The sequence below is a fragment of the Panicum virgatum genome, chromosome 8K (genome assembly GCF_016808335.1).
Source record: "Panicum virgatum strain AP13 chromosome 8K, P.virgatum_v5, whole genome shotgun sequence".
NCBI classification, from domain to species: Eukaryota; Viridiplantae; Streptophyta; class Magnoliopsida; order Poales; family Poaceae; genus Panicum; species Panicum virgatum.
The window spans coordinates 7,169,969-7,190,002 of NC_053143.1; the positions used below are offsets into that span (position 1 = coordinate 7,169,969).

General features: G+C 44.7%; 1 long non-coding RNA gene and 1 pseudogene across 1 annotated transcript; one reads left to right on the plus strand and one right to left on the minus strand.

Annotated features, from left to right (window-relative positions):
- Window positions 1-9,861: 9,861 nt before the first annotated feature.
- On the plus strand, window positions 9,862-15,506 carry LOC120643767 (annotated as a pseudogene).
- A 3,349-nt stretch (window positions 15,507-18,855) lies between these two features.
- On the minus strand, window positions 18,856-19,682 carry LOC120643769. Its single transcript, XR_005663168.1, has 2 exons — window positions 19,589-19,682; window positions 18,856-18,919 (listed from the first exon to the last, which is right to left on the minus strand). It is a non-coding gene; the product is annotated as an uncharacterized LOC120643769 (long non-coding RNA).
- Window positions 19,683-20,034: the final 352 nt, after the last annotated feature.

Here is a 20,034-nt window from a genome sequence, read left to right on the forward strand (position 1 = left end):
ACTACTGAAGTCTAACTACGTCTGATATCCCATAGCAAACTACAGCACTCCGTATAAATACGGAGCGATGAACCCGCGAGTAAGAAAACTGATCTCACCCATATGAAAGTACTTTGCAATACAAGAATCATAAATACTAACTTACTCATACCAGAGGAAGCAAGTATCTGTAGAGGTACAAGTTGGAGAAGAGCGCCGACAGGCCGGCGCCTGTCCGAACTACTCCTCACGCTCCTACTACTCTAAACACTAGCCTAGGCAGCGCCTCGCCTTTGCAATGGAGCACAAGATCTACATGATGGTGGTGTGTTGAATGGGGTGATCTTCTCGTCCTTATGTAGCCTCTCCAAAGGTGGATCCGCGGTTAGACTGGCGAGGTGGTACTATGCATGTCCGGGATAGATGTAGGGGAGTTGTGGGAGACTGCTGGAGAAAGATGGGCCTGATTTGGCCCATTAGGGGGTTGGATGACCCAGGGGGTCGGCCGAGCCCTAATGGCACTCCCCTGGGCCTGCCTTCCTCTAGACAGCTGATAGGTGGGCCCTGGCCTTGATTCTTGGGTGCATCTTCCTTGTCGTGCCTATTTCGTCTAGTTTGTGGGCCCTTCTTATAAGTGAATCATAGGTGCAAGATATTCTGTGCATTTCTTCTCTGTTCACTTGTGTTTTCCTCGTTTTACAGATGTGGGTGCCTACAAATGATAATTCACCAAAACTCGTGAAATTCGATTAGTCATAAGCCCTATAACTAAGTTTGGTGATTATTGACCATGAAAAGCTGCAGGAGTTGGCGGCTGATTTTAGGACTTAACAGCCGTCAACATCTACATTGATGATATTGTGATCAAATCGGCTAGTCTCATTATCATATATCCGATTTGAAACTTGCTCTTGAAAGGATGCGCCCTTGTGGATTAAAGATGAATCCACTTAAATGTGATTTTGGTGTATGGTTGGAAAGTTTCATTATTCATGAGAATGGCATAGAGGTTGATCATAAAAGAATTGAAGCCATGAGGAAAGTTGAGGCTCCTACTTACAAGAAAGACTTGCAAAAGTTTTTAGGCAAGGTGAATTTCTTGATAAGATTTATATCTAACTTGTCTGGAAAGATTGACATTTTTACTCCTATTCTTCGGTTAAAGAATGAAGCCGAATTTACTTAGGGGGCAAAACAGCAGGAGGTATTTGAGAAGATCAAGCAATATTTGTCTTCACCACCGGTACTCAAGACGCCTAGGAGAGGGATTCCTTTCAGGCTTTATGTGGCAACGGAAGATAAAATTATTGGGGTTGTTTTGACTTAAGAAACTGAAGACAAGGAGTATATTATTACATACATAAGTTGACGACTTATTGATGCAGAGACAAGGTATATTTTTATTGAGAAGTTATGCTTATCTTTATATTATGCTTGTACCAAAGTGAGGCATTATCTACTATCTAGTACTTGCATATTAGTATGTCGAACCGATGTGATCAAATATAAGTTGCACAAGCCAATTTTGAGTGGTAGAATCGGCAAGTGGGCTTATGATTTGTCTTGCGAACCCTTGAAATCTATGAAAGGCCAAATTGTAGCGGAATTTATTGTTAAACATCGAATTAATGACGAGCATGATTTGGAAGTCGGCTATATTACTTGCACACCATGTAAGTTATATTTTGATGGATCGGTTTGTGATGACGGACAAGGAATTGGTGTTGTTCTTATTTCCCTGAAACGTGTTGTTTTTGAATTTTCAAACCGATCAGAAGAGGGTTGCACGAATAATCAAGTTGAGTATGAAGCACTTCTATTCGGTTTGGAGTTTTTACAATCCATGGGCATAAAACATGTTGAAGTTTTGGTGATTCGCTTCTGGTGGTGCAGCAAGTGTCCAAAGTATGCCAATGCTATAATGGTTCTTTAAATTCATATCTTGATAGATGCCTCGATATTATTTCTACCTTTGATGAATTTGTTATAAGACATATACCAAGGGAAGAGAATGGACAGACTAATGCTCTGGCTCAGCAAGCATCTGGCTACACAATTGTGAATAAATATTTTCACATTCGAAAGCCATTGCAAGTAAAAGCCGAGTTGTAGGTTCTAGATGAACTGGTCTGACCGGTCGAAACAACCGGTTTGACCGCCCAAACTGGTCTGTTGACCGCCTAGACTGTTGGAGTCGTCAATTTGGCCGCAAAAGATGATTCAATCATTAAGGCTGAAGATCAGGATTAGAGGAGTCCTATAATTTATTATCTAAAGGATCCTAGTCGCGCTGCGGAAAGAAAAATTTGGCATATGGCATTTAAATACATTTTGATCGATGATGAACTCTATCGTCGGACTGGCGAACATTTACTTCTTAACTGTTTGGGATCGGATCAGGCCAAAGTCGCCATGGGTGAGGTTCATGAAGGCATTTGTGATACTCATCAATCGGCTCCTAAAATGAGGTGGTTACTCAGAAGAGCCGATTTTTATTAGCCTACTATGATGTTTGATTGTTTCAAATATTATAAAGGGTGTGAAGAATGTCAGCGGTTTGATGATTTAGAGTTAGTGCCCGCTGCATTAATGCATCCTATTATTAAGCCATGGCCGTTCCGAGGGTGGGGATTGGATTTCATTGGACAAATTGATCCTCCATCATCAAAGGGGCATCGCTTCGTGTTGGTTGCTACGGATTATTTTACTCAATGGACTAAAGCACTTCCTTTGAAGAATATGATACATAAAGAGGTGATTGAGTTCATTACAGAGCATATCATTCATAGATTTGGTATGCCTCAAACTTTGACAATAGATCAATATTCTTCATTTATATCGAAGGAGGTACGTGAATTTGCCGAATCTTATAAGATTAAATTGCTCAATTTATCTCCAAATTATGCTCAGGCCAATGGTCAGGCCGAGTCAAGTAATAAAGTTTTGATCATGCTCTTTAAGAAGAAGATAGAAGAGAATCCCAGGAGGTGGCATGAGGTGTTATCCGAAGCATTATGGGCTCAACGTATATCTAGACATGGTGCTACTAAATTTACTGCTTTTGAGCTTGTATATGGTCAACAGGCCGTTTTGTCCGTTGAGGTGAATCCGGACGCTTATAGATTGGCTAAACAAAATGACCTATCCGCTATTGATTACCATGATTTGATGATGGATAACATTGATGGGTCGACTGACAAGCAACTGGAGGCTTTAAAGGAAAATGAGAAAGACAAGCTTTGGATGGCTAGACCTTACAACAAAAAGGTAAAAGATAAATCTTTTCAGGTTGGAGTGCTGGTTTGGAAGATAATAGTACCTCTTGGGACAAAAAGCAATAAGTTTGGCAAATGGTCGCCAAGTTGGGAGGGTCCATACAAGATTGTTACGGTTGTCTTCAGAAATTCATGCATGATGCAACTTTTTGTCATAGTTGGAGCTATCAGCCGGGACAAATGAGGGGCTTTTGGTCTCAGTTGTTGGGTCCAATCGGGACCAAATATCTCTGACTCTCATGGACACCAAGCTAGCCATTGGATCCAGGACTAAAGCTTTTATTAGTCCTGGACCCAACAACGGTCAGGACAAATGCAAAGAATCGAAGACCCTATAATAGTGCTCCGAGGTTGCCCGCCTCCAATCTATCGTGGGCCGAGATGGAGGGAAGTCAGGATGGCGTCGGGAGAGAGGACGAGGTACATGGCAGGATGTAGCCTTGGTTTTCCGGGAGCCATTTCTCATCTGGTGTTTGGAATGAAGTGGGATCAGGTCAGGTGTGAGCTCAGCTCAGGTCGAGTATGGCGATCGAGAGCTGCGTGACCGGCAATAAAGAGGAGCCATTGTTTTATGAGGCCGAATCCGCATATCACGAGGGCTAGCCCAGCTCGGCCCAGCTAAGGCAGCGGATGATGTTCGCGGTTTTTTCTTTTTTATATTTAAAAAAAAATAAAATTTCAAAAATATATGTCCGTTTTGGAAAATTTCAAAAATATACCCCAGTCGCCCTATGGGAGGGCGACAGGGCTCAAATGTAATTTTTTTATTCTTCAAATTTGCAACAAAGTCCCTGGAGGAAAAAAAAAGAGGGGGCCTGTCGCCCCCCCCCCCCCCCCCAACGGGCGACAGGCCCCTGTCGCCCACCCCAGGGGCGACAGGGGCCTGTCGCCCGTTGGGGGGGCGACAGGGGCCCTTCCCCCTATTTAAGCCCTGGCCGCCATTCGCCGCCATTCCCTTTGTCATTTGAGCCTAAAAATTCAGGAAAAAAGAGAGGGGTGAGGAGAAGAAAAGCGGCGAAGCTCTGCCGAATTGCGTACTCCTAATCTACAGGTAACTTCCGTATGAATCCATTGATATTGTATAACAATTTAATTTAATTAGTGGATTAGCGGAATTAGATTTGGTGCTTTAGAACACTGGTTTAGTATTACAATTTGAGTACGATTACAGACTTTTTCAAATAAAATAATTATACATTAGAATAGAATTATGATAATATCTTATTGATATTGCAGCATAAGGCAATGGCTGCCTCAAATTGTGGAGGATTTTCATGGACCGAAGAAAAATCTAGTATAATACTTGATATCATGACCCATCTTGTTATCAGTAAGAAGTTGGATCTGTTAGCGGATGGTACGATAGAGATGGTGTTGTCCAAAGTAGTAGAGTTTAAAGATTTCACATTATTTCGAGGTATTACGACGCAAGATGTAAAGGGACACCTGCTAGAACGTCGGAAGATATACATGAGAGTATGTGAACTAGCGAATCATCCTAATATCATTGGATTCTTACAAAGTTCTTGTAAGATATGGATGCGGCCAGAGGTGTATGAGATGCACATTAAGGTAACTCTCATTCAGTTGTAATTCCGTCCGTCATTTTGAATTCATATTTATGAAACGGTAACATTGTTTTTTAATTATATGCTAGGATTACCCCGAGGACACGGAGTTGATTAACAAAACGATACCAAATTTCCGTAAATTGGTATGTATCTTCGGTGGACTTATGCCGCAAACTAGACGAAGGAGGCGGATATGATCTTTGGGTGATAGTACTTGGCCTGCGTAAGAACAGATGCTCGGAGGTTCGTCGAGTCATGCTTCAGCACCTCAACCACCAACTTGTGTTAACTGGGATGACGACATGGATGACTTCATGCCCCCCAAACCATGGCCTCCAACACATGATGTTCCTCCCCCTGTACATGAACCTAGAATCAGAAAGGAGACAAAGGGAAAGGCAAGAGGTTCGTCAAGTCATGTTGCACCACCTGCAGCACAAACTTGTGTTAACTGGGATGACGACATGGATGACTTCATGCCCCCCAAACCATGGCTTCCAACACATGATGTTCTTCCCCCTGTACATGAACGTAGATCCAGAAAAGAGAGAAAGGGAAAGCTAAGAGGTTCGTCTAGCCATACTACACCACCTGCAGCACCACCATCTGTCAACTGGGATGACGACCTAGATGATTTCATGCCATGATCTATAACATATGATGTTCATCGGTTTAAGATGTAATCGCATTTAGTATTGTTAATGTTGTATTATGCTTGTATGTATGTCTCGTACCTAACTTGCATTCACTGGACATGTACATAATGTCGAGTTTGAATCGTACTTAGTCGTAATGGAGCATCGAAGTATAAACATACCATCTATTGTATGTAATGGAAAATACGAGAGTGATTAGTGATGAACGTTGAAGTGTATAAATAAGCGGTCCACAGCTATCTCATTACAAATAAACATCAGAGATACAAACATAAGATATATCTAACCACCCCTATGGCGTCGGAGCTTTTAATGTCACTAGAATACTAAAAAGCAGACATGTAATAAATATAACGATAAGAACTAAGAACTAAGAAATGCATTACGTAATGTGAACCACCAAATTTTACATCATAATACAACGATAATGAAAAACGCATCACACATGCAGTGGCATGTCAGAACCCGTTACAAACTACGGCAAACAGATTCTGGACTAACCTAACATGCCTTAGGTAATTTTAAAAAAAAAAACAGAACAAACACAATGATGCAGCATGTCACTAGCACTAGGGTAGTCCGAGTAGCCGTACCCCCACGTAGCAAACTGCGTTGAGCCTTCTCCGCAGTATCCACCCATTGCAGGTGGTGCAGGCGGTGGTGCCGGAGGCGCAAGGGCCTTCTTCTTGTGACAAGGGCAGTTGCAGTAAGGAATAGTGCATGGTTCATCCTGTGAACCGGCTGCATTGCTGGTATCATCAACTTCGTCGTCTTTGTTACCCTCGCTCACTTCCTCATAATGGTTCACCTTGCATTCCAGATCAAAGATCTTTATCTGGAGGTACTCGATGAACTCCTGAACAGAATCAATTGGTGCAGGATCTACCCACCTAGTAAAACCACAGTTTTCTAGAGCATCGGAAGACTGCAAAACAAATTTCATGTAAGGTGTCTCATTGAAGATAAAGAAATGAAACAACCGAGTATTACCCATGCGTGTAGACATTTAAAGAAACGCCGACCGCCATCCATCCCGTCGGTGCACATCTGCACTAAGCAGTCCGCACCATGTCTGCATTTTGGCCACGGTTCTCTACGGTTATCGTATTGTCGAAGAGGAGTTTCATTGGTAAATTCACTCTTGTGCTGTGGCGGAAACTCAAACACTGGTTCCGGAAAGGAATCAGGTCCAAGAGGCCCCTCCCATATTATGGGGTCTCCTTTTCTTCCCCCTTTTCCTTTCCCAAAATCATAGTAATTCTTCCCGCTAGACCCACCTCCAGACATTGGGTATACAATGAGGTTTGGTGTTTGAGTTGTGCTGGGAGTTCACAAACTTGGGAGTATTTATAGGCGCACAAAGGTCTGATACCCGGAGTGTAGAGTGTAAATGCACCTAAAAAACCTACATGACAACACAGTGAAGAGGCTAGCTGACCTAACACTGAAAAGGCTAGATTCGATGCTCGAAATGACTACTCGATGCATCTCTGTGCATGCAGACTCACAGCACTGCATTGCTGCCGCTCGGTCGATCGCGCCTAGATGCCGCCTTCCCCACTACACGCCACAGACCTTCGCTGTAGAATGACAGGTCCGTCGTCCTCGCCAGAGAGACTGCTTTGAAGGTGAGCTGGTGTGGTTGCCGTCTTGTCACATCTATTTGAAATGGTGGAAGAGCACTGCTATTGGGTTGTCGTCTTTTGTCACGTATGTCTGGGCAAAGAATGCGACATTTGGGAAACCCGTGATCGCCGTGCTGAGCAGTGGCAACCTGTGATCTCGTACTCGCAGCTAGATACACTATGGTTCCTATTTTGAGCTATTCGAGCGTGTAGTCGTCATCATCATCGGCGGGTGAGGTCTCCGGATGCTTTTTAGTATTCTAGTGACATGAAAATGTGTGCTTTTTAGCAGCAGACCCCCGGCTACAACTGCAAATTAATGGTAAAGGCTACAACACACAGAGTTAAGCTCTCAACTTAAAACATAAACAACTAATTGCAGTGGCATGTGCACGTGACAAGATAATTTCTTGTTGCATCTAAACCTACCATGCCTTATGGAATGTAAAATGCCGGGATTACATGGTACTACTCTACAGAGTGCACCTAGGATATTTGCCCTTCCTAATTGCTTCGGGCCCGGCTTCCTTCGCACGGCGTGCCCTCTCTCGCTTTCTCTCCCTGTCAGCTTCACGTTCGGCCGCCGCCTTACGATCCACTTCCTCCATCCTCTTGCGGATCTCTTCTTGCTCTTTCTTGCGCTTCTCCTCTTGCTGTTCCTCGTGCTACATTCGGCGCCAACGTACTGCAGCCCACCTTGCTTTTTGTTCCACAATGTCCTTTGCCTGCTGCAACTGCACGGTGTCAAACCACTGCATAAAATCACAAAGAGGCGGAGGAGACTTTGTCCAACACAAGTTAGAATCATAACTCAATGTTAGGTCACAGAGAAAAATAGCGTATGTTCTCCTGCTACCTTGGCCTGGTCTTTGCTGTATCGCTTAGCTGGATCATATTCGTAGTTCTCACACATAAAGAACCTCATACCGTAGTCATCTCCTAAAACCTCAGACTGCATGAACTTGCATAACGAACCGCAGAAGCACATTGGTACATCAATTCCTTCGGGTACGGTGGCTTTACACTTGCTCCATGGAATGTAGGTTGATCCTGACGAAGACATTGGCGCTATAGTGTGGTGCGCCAAATAACAAACAATGATTTAAGCAATGCACATATCGTATACCAAATTGAGAAAGACAAGCTTCGGATGGCTAGACCTTACAACAAAAAGGTAAAAGATAAATCTTTTCAGGTTGGAGAGCTGGTTTGGAAGATAATAGTACCTCTTGGGACAAAAAGCAATAAGTTTGGCAAATGGTCGCCAAGTTGGGAGGGTCCATACAAGATTGTTAAGGTTGTCTTCAGAAATTCATGCATGATGCACACGATGCAAGGAGAACGTCTACCCAGGGCTATCAATGGAAGATACTTGAAGAAGTACTACCCCAGCATATGGCAAGATGCGTGCAGACAGAGATGGCCGATATATTAATATTGCCCTTAGCATTTTTTAGGCCAATATATTCTATGCAATACATGTATATCAAACTAGGTTCTAGTACTTCCTTTTTTGACTTGCAAAGCTCACCAAAAAGTGAGGGGCATATGTTCACAGCTAAATTTGGCATGCACCGAGGCCGACCGGTCAGACCGATCCAGCCTGTACAGTCCGAGTAGATATAGGTTTTGTATTAGGAAATCGTTTGTAAACCGACTCGTGAAAGGGTACAACTTCCCCGGCTTATATATATGAAGGCTAAGGCCGATTGAGAGTATTCCCAATCGAATCAATACAATCGCATTATTTTTTATCTCTCTCAAACTCTAGTCTCTTTCAACCATAATTGTTGTTCTTCGCTCGTCTCTACGGTGTTCATGGGCTTTCTGAGTGGCCTGCCGATCTCAGAGCAACCCTAGATCTTCAAACTCTGACGGGGTCCCTTCCGAGTTTGAGGTTTTAGGTCTTCGTGGCGTTCTTTGTATAACCGGTCTGGCCGGTCTGGCCGGTCGGCGCGCAATGAGCCCGTTTAACTCAAACTCAATCCACAATTTGTCTCGCTCGTCTGGAAAAATCCAAGAAAGGTCCGATGTATCGGTCAGCTAAAGATCGTGATGACGATACGCACGCTCTAGCGCATTCGAGTGTGTTTGGCCAAATTCCGTGTCAACACTCTTGTCTCCTATTTCTCTCGACTAAGGGCATGGCAGGCCCATAGGAGGCGACTCCAGTAGTACAGATCGGTCCTTTTACCCCGGTTCCAAACACCCTTTTGTCCCGGTTTTGAAGCTGGAACTACACTTCCGGGACTAGAATCCCGGGTGGTAGAACCGGGACCAAATATCCCTGACGTTAAAAAAAATTACGCCCCGCGAGATTTGAACCCGGGATATCTTGCCTCGTGTATAGCTTCCTTGCCACCCCACCTACGCAGCACATGTGACTCCAATTAGGATGCTATCCTTTTGAACTAACCTTTAGAGGACCCTTGGATCCCGTTTAGTAACACCAACCGGGACCAAAGGATTCTTTGGTCCCGGTTGGTGGCTCCAACCGGGACTAAAGGTTTGGACTTTTTGTCATAGTTGGAGCTATCAACCGGGACAAATGAGGGGCTTTTGGTCTCAGTTGTTGGGTCCAATCGGGACCAAATATCTCTGACTCTCACGGACACCAAGCTAGCCATTGGATCCAGGACTAAAGCTTTTATTAGTCCTGGACCCAACAACGGTCAGGACAAATGCAAAGAATCGAAGATCCTATAATAGTGCTCTGAGGTTGCCTGCCTCCAATCTATCATGGGCCGAGATGGAGGGAAGTTAGGATGGCGTCGGGAGAGAGGACGAGGTACATGGCAGGATGTAGCCTTGGTTTTCCGGGAGCCATTTCTCATCTGGTGTTTGGAATGAAGTGGGATCAGGTCAGGTGTGAGCTCAGCTCAGGTCGAGCATGGCGATCGAGAGCTGCGTGACCGGCAATAAAGATGAGCCATTGTTTTATGAGGCCGAATCCGCATATCACGAGGGCTAGCCCAGCTCGGCCCAGCTAAGGCAGCGGATGATGTTCTCGCTGGAGTACGTCGTAATGGGCCAAACGCCCACCGACCACGTTGACCAGGCCGTACCCATTTGCCAGCCCACTTGAGGAGGCGCGCACGCGCCGCTTCCGATTTCTAGCCGTTGCGATGCAGCCCGAAGGCCGAAGCTTCCATTCCAAATTCCAAACCTGCCGGCCTCCTCCACCCCTCCTCGCCGCATTTGAATCCCTTCCCCCCAATCCTCAGGCTCTCCAACCAGAGATCCGCCCCTGTGACCCTGTTGCACCAGCGCAACACACACACACACACAGAGCGAGCGAGCGAGATGGGGGTGGCCGAGGCGGACGGGGACGCCCCGATCGTGGCGTTCGCGGTGTCCAAGGCCGGCGTTGTGCTCAAGCACAACTTCCTCAACGCACCCCCCGCGCCGGAGGCTGCGGATTGCGGCGGGACGGTGGGCGCCGAGGAGGAGGAGGAGGAGGACCCGCCGGTGACGGTGGGGCGGCACCCCGACTGCCACGTGCTCGTCGACCACCCCAGCGTCAGCCGCTTCCACCTCCAGCTCTGGGCCCGGCGCCACCAGCGCCGGATCACCGTCACCGACCTCCGCTCCGGTGAGACACACAGACACCCGCCGCTCTGTACATCCCCCCTCCTCCTCCTCTGCGTGCGCGTGCCGTGCTCATAATCGCCGCGCGTGGGCGTGGACAGGTGGCATCCGATTTTTCTGCGCGTCCGCGCGTTGCTTCAGCATCTGTGCGAACCAGATTTGTGTTCGTTCAACTGTAGCTTATGCGATTTGGGGATATTTCACTTGGGCGATCTCGGAATGCGATTAACGCTACCTTGTTAATTGCGAGTTCGTGTCACGATTTCCCCACTACGCATCGAAATTTCCTGCGGAAATCTAGCTACCTTGTTAATTCACGGAAGTTAACACGCCATTGCCCCATCGGTGGGGATCCGAAACAGTGCACGGGACATGGGTGTCGGGGCAGCGGATCCCGCCCCACACGCCGGTGGATCTGGCCGCCGGTGACATGCTGCGGCTCGGGGCCTCCAAGAGGGAGTACAGGCTGCTCTGGCTGTCGCTGCGCGAGGCGCTTGAGATGGAGGATGCGCCGTACATGCCAGCGCTCCCTGAGGACAAAGAGGAGCCCCATGCTTATCAGGTAGCAACTAGCAAATTCTCCTTTATGATCGCTGAAAAATCCTTCTTGTTATATTTTGTCACCAGCTGTTCATTCATTAATTATGGTCTAAATGTTTGATGAGATGCGCAGGAGGCCAGCAGCCAGTTGGTGGCTCCTGAGTAGAGGGAGTCAGAAGACATGAAGGCCCATCAGGTCTGTTCATAGTAAATCAGTAGTATTAGTTAGTACGGAAAAAATGTTTGATGAAATGTTTATTGCTACCTCTAGAGCTGCATTGTTAAGTTTATTAATTTTGTAGCCTGCCACTGCAAGCCACAAGGTGCCAACTGATGCCTTTTCTAGTGTAAATTAAGTTGCTACTGATTTCTTTAGCACAAACTGTGCGATGAGTTTGCCGATACATATCAATTCCACTTGTAAAAAGAATTGCATGGTCAAATTGCTAATAGCATTGGTTTAAACTTGCACTTCATTTGTCTGTGTCCTAGTCTCCTTAGCTGGAGCTATTTTTTGTTATGTTTCTTGTCTCTTAACTGTTTACTCGAGTTCTATTGCTCCATTTTCTTTTCCTTTTCTGATTGATTGTTGGGATTCCAGCTTCTGGTATGAATGTTAACTGTCTGATCTGATATACAGGAGACAAGTCAACAAATTATGATGGAAGAAATTGCTTTTCCAGCCGAAGTGATCCCCTCAGCACCACCGTTACCTGACTTTGCTCATTCCGTTCCTGTGGAAGAATCTTCGCTTTCCCAATTTCATGAGAACATTGAGGGAGTGACAGAGGATAAGTTAGTTGACAAGAATCCAATTTCACAATCTCTTGGCTCTCTGATCATACAGCAAAGGCCAGCTGCATTGCCAAATGCTGGAAGACCAGCCCAGTCAGACCAAGTGTCCAAGAGGTCCAAGTTAAAGTCAGTCAAATCACTTCGTATTGACACTGGCAGGAACAGCGATAAAAGCAATGCTCTGAGCTATAGTGTTCAGGAAGGGGAGCCAAATGAGATTCTTGTATGTTCTCAGAGCTGCGGGACAGAGTTTGCTGCCTGCATAACTTTATTTGGTATTTCTGAATACGAAAGAGCTGAAGAAATGGAAGAGATGATTGCAGAAGTTAAGGGCCATATGAATCCCCCAGCCAGCATTACCATGGAGGGAAATAAGGAAGAGCCAAACACTGAGAATTATGTCCCACAAGATTCAGTTGATGCAAAGTTGCAGAAGAGGCTAGGCTTGTTTGATTCTGCTCTCCCTTTGCATTTCAAAGATGATGCCTTTGCAGAAAAAGAAATTCCACAATGGAATGCTGCTACTGTTAATACGGAATCCGAGCCTGTTGCAGAAAATCTTATGACACCAGAAATGAAGAATGATGGTTTGGCCCATCTTAACTTGGAGGGAAGTCTCTCGAACAAGGAGAACATGGTGTCAAATAAGACTGCTGAGGATTCTGAGAACTATCTGCTTGATAGCACAAATTGTGGGAAAGTATTTGACAATTTCGACTCTGAAGAAATTGAAGAAATCAGTCCACTGGATAAGAAGAATATCACCCCAAATGTATCAGGTAACATAGTAATGGAGAGGAGCCACATAGGTCTGAAGCCAACCATTTCCCAAGAGTTGATGGATTCCATTTCCCCTCTGAATTTAGTTCATGACCACTTTCCAGAAAATGAGAACTCCATGCTGAAAGCTGAAAATCAGATGAAATCAAATGAACCTGTCTCTGAGAATCTTAGCCTGCTAATTCCAGTGGATAAAAAGTTACAGAAGAACCAGATAGAGTGTATACCCATTTCACATCCGGAATTTAATGATGACATCTTTCCAGATAGGGAAAACTCAGTGCTGTCTCCTGGAAAGTATGAGGCTATCTCCCCTGTGAAGCAGGAAGATCTGTTCTCAGACAAGGAGAATCTTACTCCTGCTTCTAAGGTAAAGCCCATTGTTAGGCGAGTTCTTGGGTCAACGATGGATAATTCAGTGTCAGCAAAGAACACTTCGAATAAGGAGAAAACAAAATCCAAAAAATTCCATAGTGTAGATTATGATGTTTTCTATTCAGATAAGGAGGCATGAAAACAAGGAAGTGTCTTCCCAAGAACCTCATAGTCGATAAAAGCCCAACACCAGCAAGCATTCTGCTCTGACAAGGAGAACTTGACCCCACAATCATCTGCAGCTCGGAAAACAAGGGATGTGTCTGAAAACCGTATGCAAGTAGAAAGTGCAATCACAAAGAAAAGGGTTGCTGATAGGATCCCCTTCCAGACTCTTCTGTCAAATTCTCCTTTAGGACCTGCTAGCTCGCTTGATTGTAACTGTGCTGTTACTAGGTCAGCTTACATCGCTGCTGGTGACTTGGCGATCAAGTTGGAAGATCATATTAGTATTCTCCATTTTATTATCTTTCCTTCTAGTAAGGCAACTGACATGAGCTAATCTTCATGCTGAACAGCATAATAACCAAGAATCAGGTAGGGCTGGACAAGGGATGAAAGCTTGGACCATGGTGGCTAACACCGACAGCCTTCTTGATGATGAATCTATGAAGTCTATCATGTTGTTAAAAGGCATAAAAGGAACTCATTTGTTCATACCAAGAATCGGTAAGTTAAGAGAAAATATAATATGTTTAATCATCATTACTGTATGATCCTAAAACGATGTTATATACTTGCTTGCTTACTCAAATCACACCATACTGATGTGCTGTTAGTAAAATCTAAATGTTGTCTGAATACATGATTCTTTTGTATATCATTATGTTGTACACTTTTCTGCTATATAACCTAAATGGTACAGCTCTATATAATCCGTCAGAACATTCATCATATGCTATAATGCTATCAACTGAAGGATTGCTTGCTTCTGCAATTTATCATTTTAACTGCCCTGTTAGACTGTTAACTGATGCTTCGCGCGTGTAGCCTTGAATGCTTGATCTTGCCAGGTGACGTTTGCATTGTGTGCTTCTGTTTGCCTGTGCTTAGTGTGCTACTTGTGGTTGTTAACTAAAGTACCAGTTGGCTTAATCCCTCTTGCCTGTGACGTTTGCGTTGCGTGCCCCTGTTTGCTTAGTGTGCTACTTGTAGTTGCTAACCGCATTACTTGCGCCGTCCGCACAGCTTTAAGCACTAAAGTTGTTTCTATTCCCCTCCGCAGTGATCAGGGAGCTGGATTCCATGAAGCAGCGTGAGGGCCTGTTCAGGAGGTCCACCAAGGCGACCTCCACGCTCCAGTGGATCGAGGAGTGCATGTCGACCGAGAGCTGGTGGATCCACGTCCAGAGCTCGTCCGAGATGCTCCCCGTGGCGCCGACCCCGCCCGCCACACCCTCAGCGCAGCGCATCGACGAGGAAATCAAGGTCGGGTCCAGCTCCTTCAACCCGATGGCACTGTTCTCCCCGAGGGGCTTCGAGCTCGCGGACATCGTCTCCCCGAGACCCGAGGACCGCGTCCTCCACTGCGCTCCTGCTGACCAAGCTCAGGACCGACCGCAACGTCGTGGTGCTGTCGGACAGCGTTGCGCTCAAGATCAAAGCCATGGCAGTGATGCGCGGAGCATTCCATCCAGAATGTGCAAAATTACCATGCGTCGCATTCGAAGGATGAGCTCGGCCTCCTCCGCCGGCGCGCCGCCACAACCCGCCGCCGCCACTAACCTGAGATCCGCCACCACGAACTCATCCTCTCCGCGGCGCAGGAGGCCGGTGCTTCCCCTACTCAGGCAGAGATGCACGGGGTCTCCGTACCCTGCCCGGCGAGATAGCTCAGTGGGAGCAGCGACAGCGACGGCAGCCGTGGCCAGGGTTCGGCGGCGGCGGCGGCGCCCGCGTTGTACACGAAGTAGTCGTCCGTCCGTGTTGGAGTCCTTGTTTTTGGAACCAGATGTTTGTTGGTGACGCCGTGGGGGAAGCGGACGCATACGGAGGACGCCGCCGGGGGCGCCGCCAGGCGGAGGGAGACGCCGATGGGTTGGCTGGTGGAGGTGCGGGCATCGGCGGCGGAGCAGGAGGCCCACAGATTTCTCCATGCATGAGTGCTCGAGCAGCACCCACCGAGGGTAGGCGGTGGCTGCCGACGAACCGGAGGTGGGCAGCTGCGTCGCCTCGGTTTCCATGGGCGCCGCCGTTGACGAAGAGGAATCTCGGATGATTGGTTGGTGCATGCGGATTTGCCTGTCCGTTTTGTTTACGGTTCTCCAAAGAGATCGTCTACCTTTAACGATTACAAAGATATTCGACTCGTACGCATACAAACCAAATAACTATGTTAAGGAAGAAATATATATATATATATATATATATATATATATATATATATATATACAGGGTTCTGTCATTTTTGGAGAATTAGATTCGATATCAGGATTCCAATCATAATAATTCACTGTTTAGTTGATGGATTGGTTATTAGGATATCTGTGCTAAATTGTGTGCTTGTGTGATTATACATTTTATAACTTTCCATCGGGAAGCGTAAAACCACATGCACAGCCTTTGATTTCTCTCAATCCAACCATTGATTCACCTCATCTACCCATATACTCCCTCCGTTCCACAAAGAGTGTAGTTTAACCATTCAAATTTTGTCCCACAAAGAATATAGTTTTAGCTTGTAATGAGATCCATCTAATTAAAGTAATACCAAGTACCAAGAAAGCATTGCATAGGAAAACATATAGGGCCAATCAAATATTTAGTAGACATTACTTTTCTAGTTCCAATGCATATGCATTCATTGAGGATCCAGAAAACCAAATAAACAACACGGTTTTCAATCACAATTGGTAGAATTAATTAGGGGTAACAAAGTTATACTCCCTCTATTCACTTTTGATAGCTATATTTCAAAAACTTAAATGTTCAAAAATGATAGCTATATTTACTATTAGCATGGGTATTGGCAATAAATAGCACTAGTTACAAAGAGTTCCTAGTTAAAACATTGGAGGACCAACAAAAAAGTCTGTGACATTTATTAGATTGATAAGCACACTTGTGGTGCCCTTGGTCATTGTGTCATATGGAAATATATCTATCAAAACTGAATGGAGGGAGTATCTTTGGATAATAGTATGTCTGAAATTTTCTAAAACTAAACTCTTTGCGGGACGGAGGGAGTACTTCTTATCTACCTATAATTCATTTACCTACCTGTGGAAAAATGAATATCCCTTTAATTCAAAAATGAATAGTTACGATAGCCCATGCAATCATATGTACACGTGGAAAAATCTATATCCCTTTTTGTCAGGAAATTAGCTATGGGCCAAATGTGCACATGGAAAAATCATATACCACGGCAGAAACAGGGGGAGCGAGCAGGGGCCATGGCCCCTCTAACACTGGAGAAAACTTTAATCATCTATCTATGTTCTAAAGTCCAACACACACCTGGTCATCAATACTAAGTCCAATCCAATACCAGTTTATTAACATCTACTCCGTCCGTCTACCTTTATTTGTTGCTCGGGAAGCGACGCTTGCCGAACGACAAATAAATAAAAAGGGACGGTGGGAGTAGTTGTTTGCAGGCTGCAGCATGACACAGCATGACAGCAAATGCTATGAGCTAGCACGTCCAGCACAGGGCAGCATGCTATGCAGTCATACAATTTAGCCCTTGGCAAGCGTGCAGGCAATGCACATGCATATACGGACCATTAGGCACAATAAGCTATTGTTATTCTTAAATGCTCATATTTATTTTTCTTTGTCTTAAATACACATATTATAATGGGAAATCTAAAATTTAATTATGTGATAATCTTTTCAGAAAATATGGCTAAACTAAAAAGGAAGACATTTGGTATTATTTTAGAAAAGAAAGAGATTGCAAATTTGCAATACGTTAGCATATATATAGTTTGTATACTACGAGGTCGTATAAGTGCAAATAGGTCATATACGAAGCATTTTTTATATCCAAAATATTGGTGACACGTATATTTATCTTGATATAGTACAAGGTGTCCGATCGGCCCCCTTACTCAAAATTTTTGGTTCCGCCACTGACTATATCTATACCTACTTATAAAAAACGGATCGTTTCTGCGGTACTTTGACTTTTGGTCTGTCATCTGTGATTGATATGTGGGTCCAAACGTCGCCTCCGACTCATCCTACCCGGCGCTGGATTCGGCCACCGTTGGCCCTCCGCCCCCTCTCACCGCCGTTTGCCCCCACATTGCGCCGGATCCGGCCGCTGCCGGAGCCCGGAGCTCACCAGCCCCGCCTCCGCGTCCTCCGCGCCTCCTCGTGCGCCTCCGTCGCGCCTCCTCCTCCTCCGCGCCCACTATAAGAAATCATTTAATCTATGACGAAACAAATTGGTGACAGATTGCTGAAAAAACGTCACAAAACATCATCTATGACGATTTCGTGACGATTTCGGATAACGTCATGTATTGAGCGTCACAGATTAAATCGAGTGACGTTTTTTCTGTCATCGTCACAAATTGGCACGATCTATGATGTTTCTAAACCGTCACAAAATGGCCCGAAGTCCACTTAGCCCAACCCAAGCCCAATATCTATGATGAAAATAAACATCACAGATATTGTCACGGATAATGCCACGTGTTCAACTATCAATGACATGGATGTTGACGTGGCATCCTACGTGGCGGCTGACATGGCATCCTACGTGGCGGCTGACATGGCCGAAGACATGGCGGCTATGTGGCATCCTACATGGCGGGTGACGTGGCATCCTACGTGGCGGGTGACGTGGCATCCTACGTGGCCAATGATGTGGCAGCCAACATGGCTGATGACGTGGCATTTTCTGAAAATCCTGGTCCACTTGTTGTTGGGTTCATTTTGAAACTAGGCCACTAAGATGGGACGTTTTCAGCCCATTACAATTCCACTCAGATTGAAACAGCCAAGCCCATGAAAAATTTAGCCCATTTATCAAATAATCAATTCAGCCCACAAGATAAAAAATTTATCATCCAAATTACCATCACCAGAATTAGTTTAAATCAGGATCATAATGCTATAGAGCACAGTATAAAAATTCTGCTAACAACAAAAATTCCCAATGGTTAGACTAGCAGTGCACACAAGACACTCTTCAACACAGCAAAAGATGGGCTGCAACTACACAAGTTTGGTTCTAACAAAAAGTAGCATAGCAAGTCAGTAAGCTTTGTCAATTTGTACCCAGCAAAAGCTCAAGTTTGGCCTCCAAGTTTGCATACTTCTTGTTCATCTCTTCTTTGTCCCTTATCCTTGCCTGTTCAACTTCCTCCAGCTGCTTTGATTGGTTGCTGATAATTGATCGAAGACCAGCATTTGCCATCTTCTCTGCTTCTAGTTGTGCTGCAGCATCACGTCTCCTTGGTCGTCGTTCAGCCTATAGCCCCACTTTCTGAAGGAACTGATTGTTCTTGCTGTTGCGCTCAAGCACATCAGCTACAACCTCAGCCTTTGACTTGGGTTCTTCACCTTCTGGTGGTTCTGCTGCCAGCTGGTTTTCCATTTCAGTCTAGCAAGGAAGCAAGCAGAAAATATGGTTCAAGATCATGGGGTAGTTTGAAATAATCAATTCAGAATGTAACCATCAGAGGTGACTTATAGCAGGTGTGAATCCTTTTTTTTCTTATTGTAGTGGCAGACTTTGAACAAATCAAATGCATCAGGCACATTATCCTCAAACTCATGTCCTTGGAAAAAAAATTATATGGAGCCAGATCACTTAATTTGTCATAGCGCTTATTGTAGCAACAAATGATAGGACAAAATGCTCACTTGTCAAAACATGCATGTAAACAACATGTTCACTTTGTATTTAGGGCATAGGCAACTAGTTAATCAGGAATGGAAGTAAAGTTAAAATTATACAGCATGGGTTCACTACAGTCATGCACTTGAGACATTTGAACAGCTAAATATTTGGTAAAACAGGACAGAACATGTTCAATTCAACAAAATAGAAATGCAGATACTACCAGGCAATAGAAATTCTAGTTATGTACCACATTGTATGACAAGTGAATTATGTAAAGTTGCATAGAAGACAAAACCAGCCTACTCACTGGTCAGAACAGGCATCTAAACATGTTCACTAGGAAATAGGAAACTGATCAATCATGCATGGAAGTAAGTCAAAAATATGCAAAATGGTAGCACTAAAGTCATGCACGTGAGGCATATCTACAATAGCTAAAAATTTGCTAAACAGGACAGAACTTGTTCAATTCAACAAAATAGATATGCAGTCACTACCAGCAAATGGAAATACTAGTATATACCACATTGTATGCGAAGTGAATCATGCAAAGTTGTACCTTATGTAGAAGACAAAAGAGAAGAGGCTAACACATGACACTTACCAAGTTTTCTACAAAAACCGGGTAGCTACGAGAGCTAGTTGTTTGATGGAACTTGACGTTGCCTCGATTGTCTTTATTCTTTTGACATGCCTCCTACATCATATAAAGAATACATGTTAGACAAGTGCCAAAGTATCATGTACAAGGTGGAGGTTGGTATTTTAGGGATGGAATATCATTTTGTTCGGACTCTTCCATGATTCCATGATTCTACAAGGTCCATCCACTGTTCATTACTTGTTGATTTGATAGGAGAAGTTTTCGAAACCAAATGCAGTGGGAAAGGATCAAAATCGTCTTTCTTCAGCCAATGTCGTTGTTGGCGAACTGCAGACTTCATCATTTCAATGCAACCATGTCTAACTATAGCATCATTTGTGTCAATGTAGAACTTTGCCTAATCAGATGGAAGAACATGTATAAGAAATATGATAGCTGAGAAAACG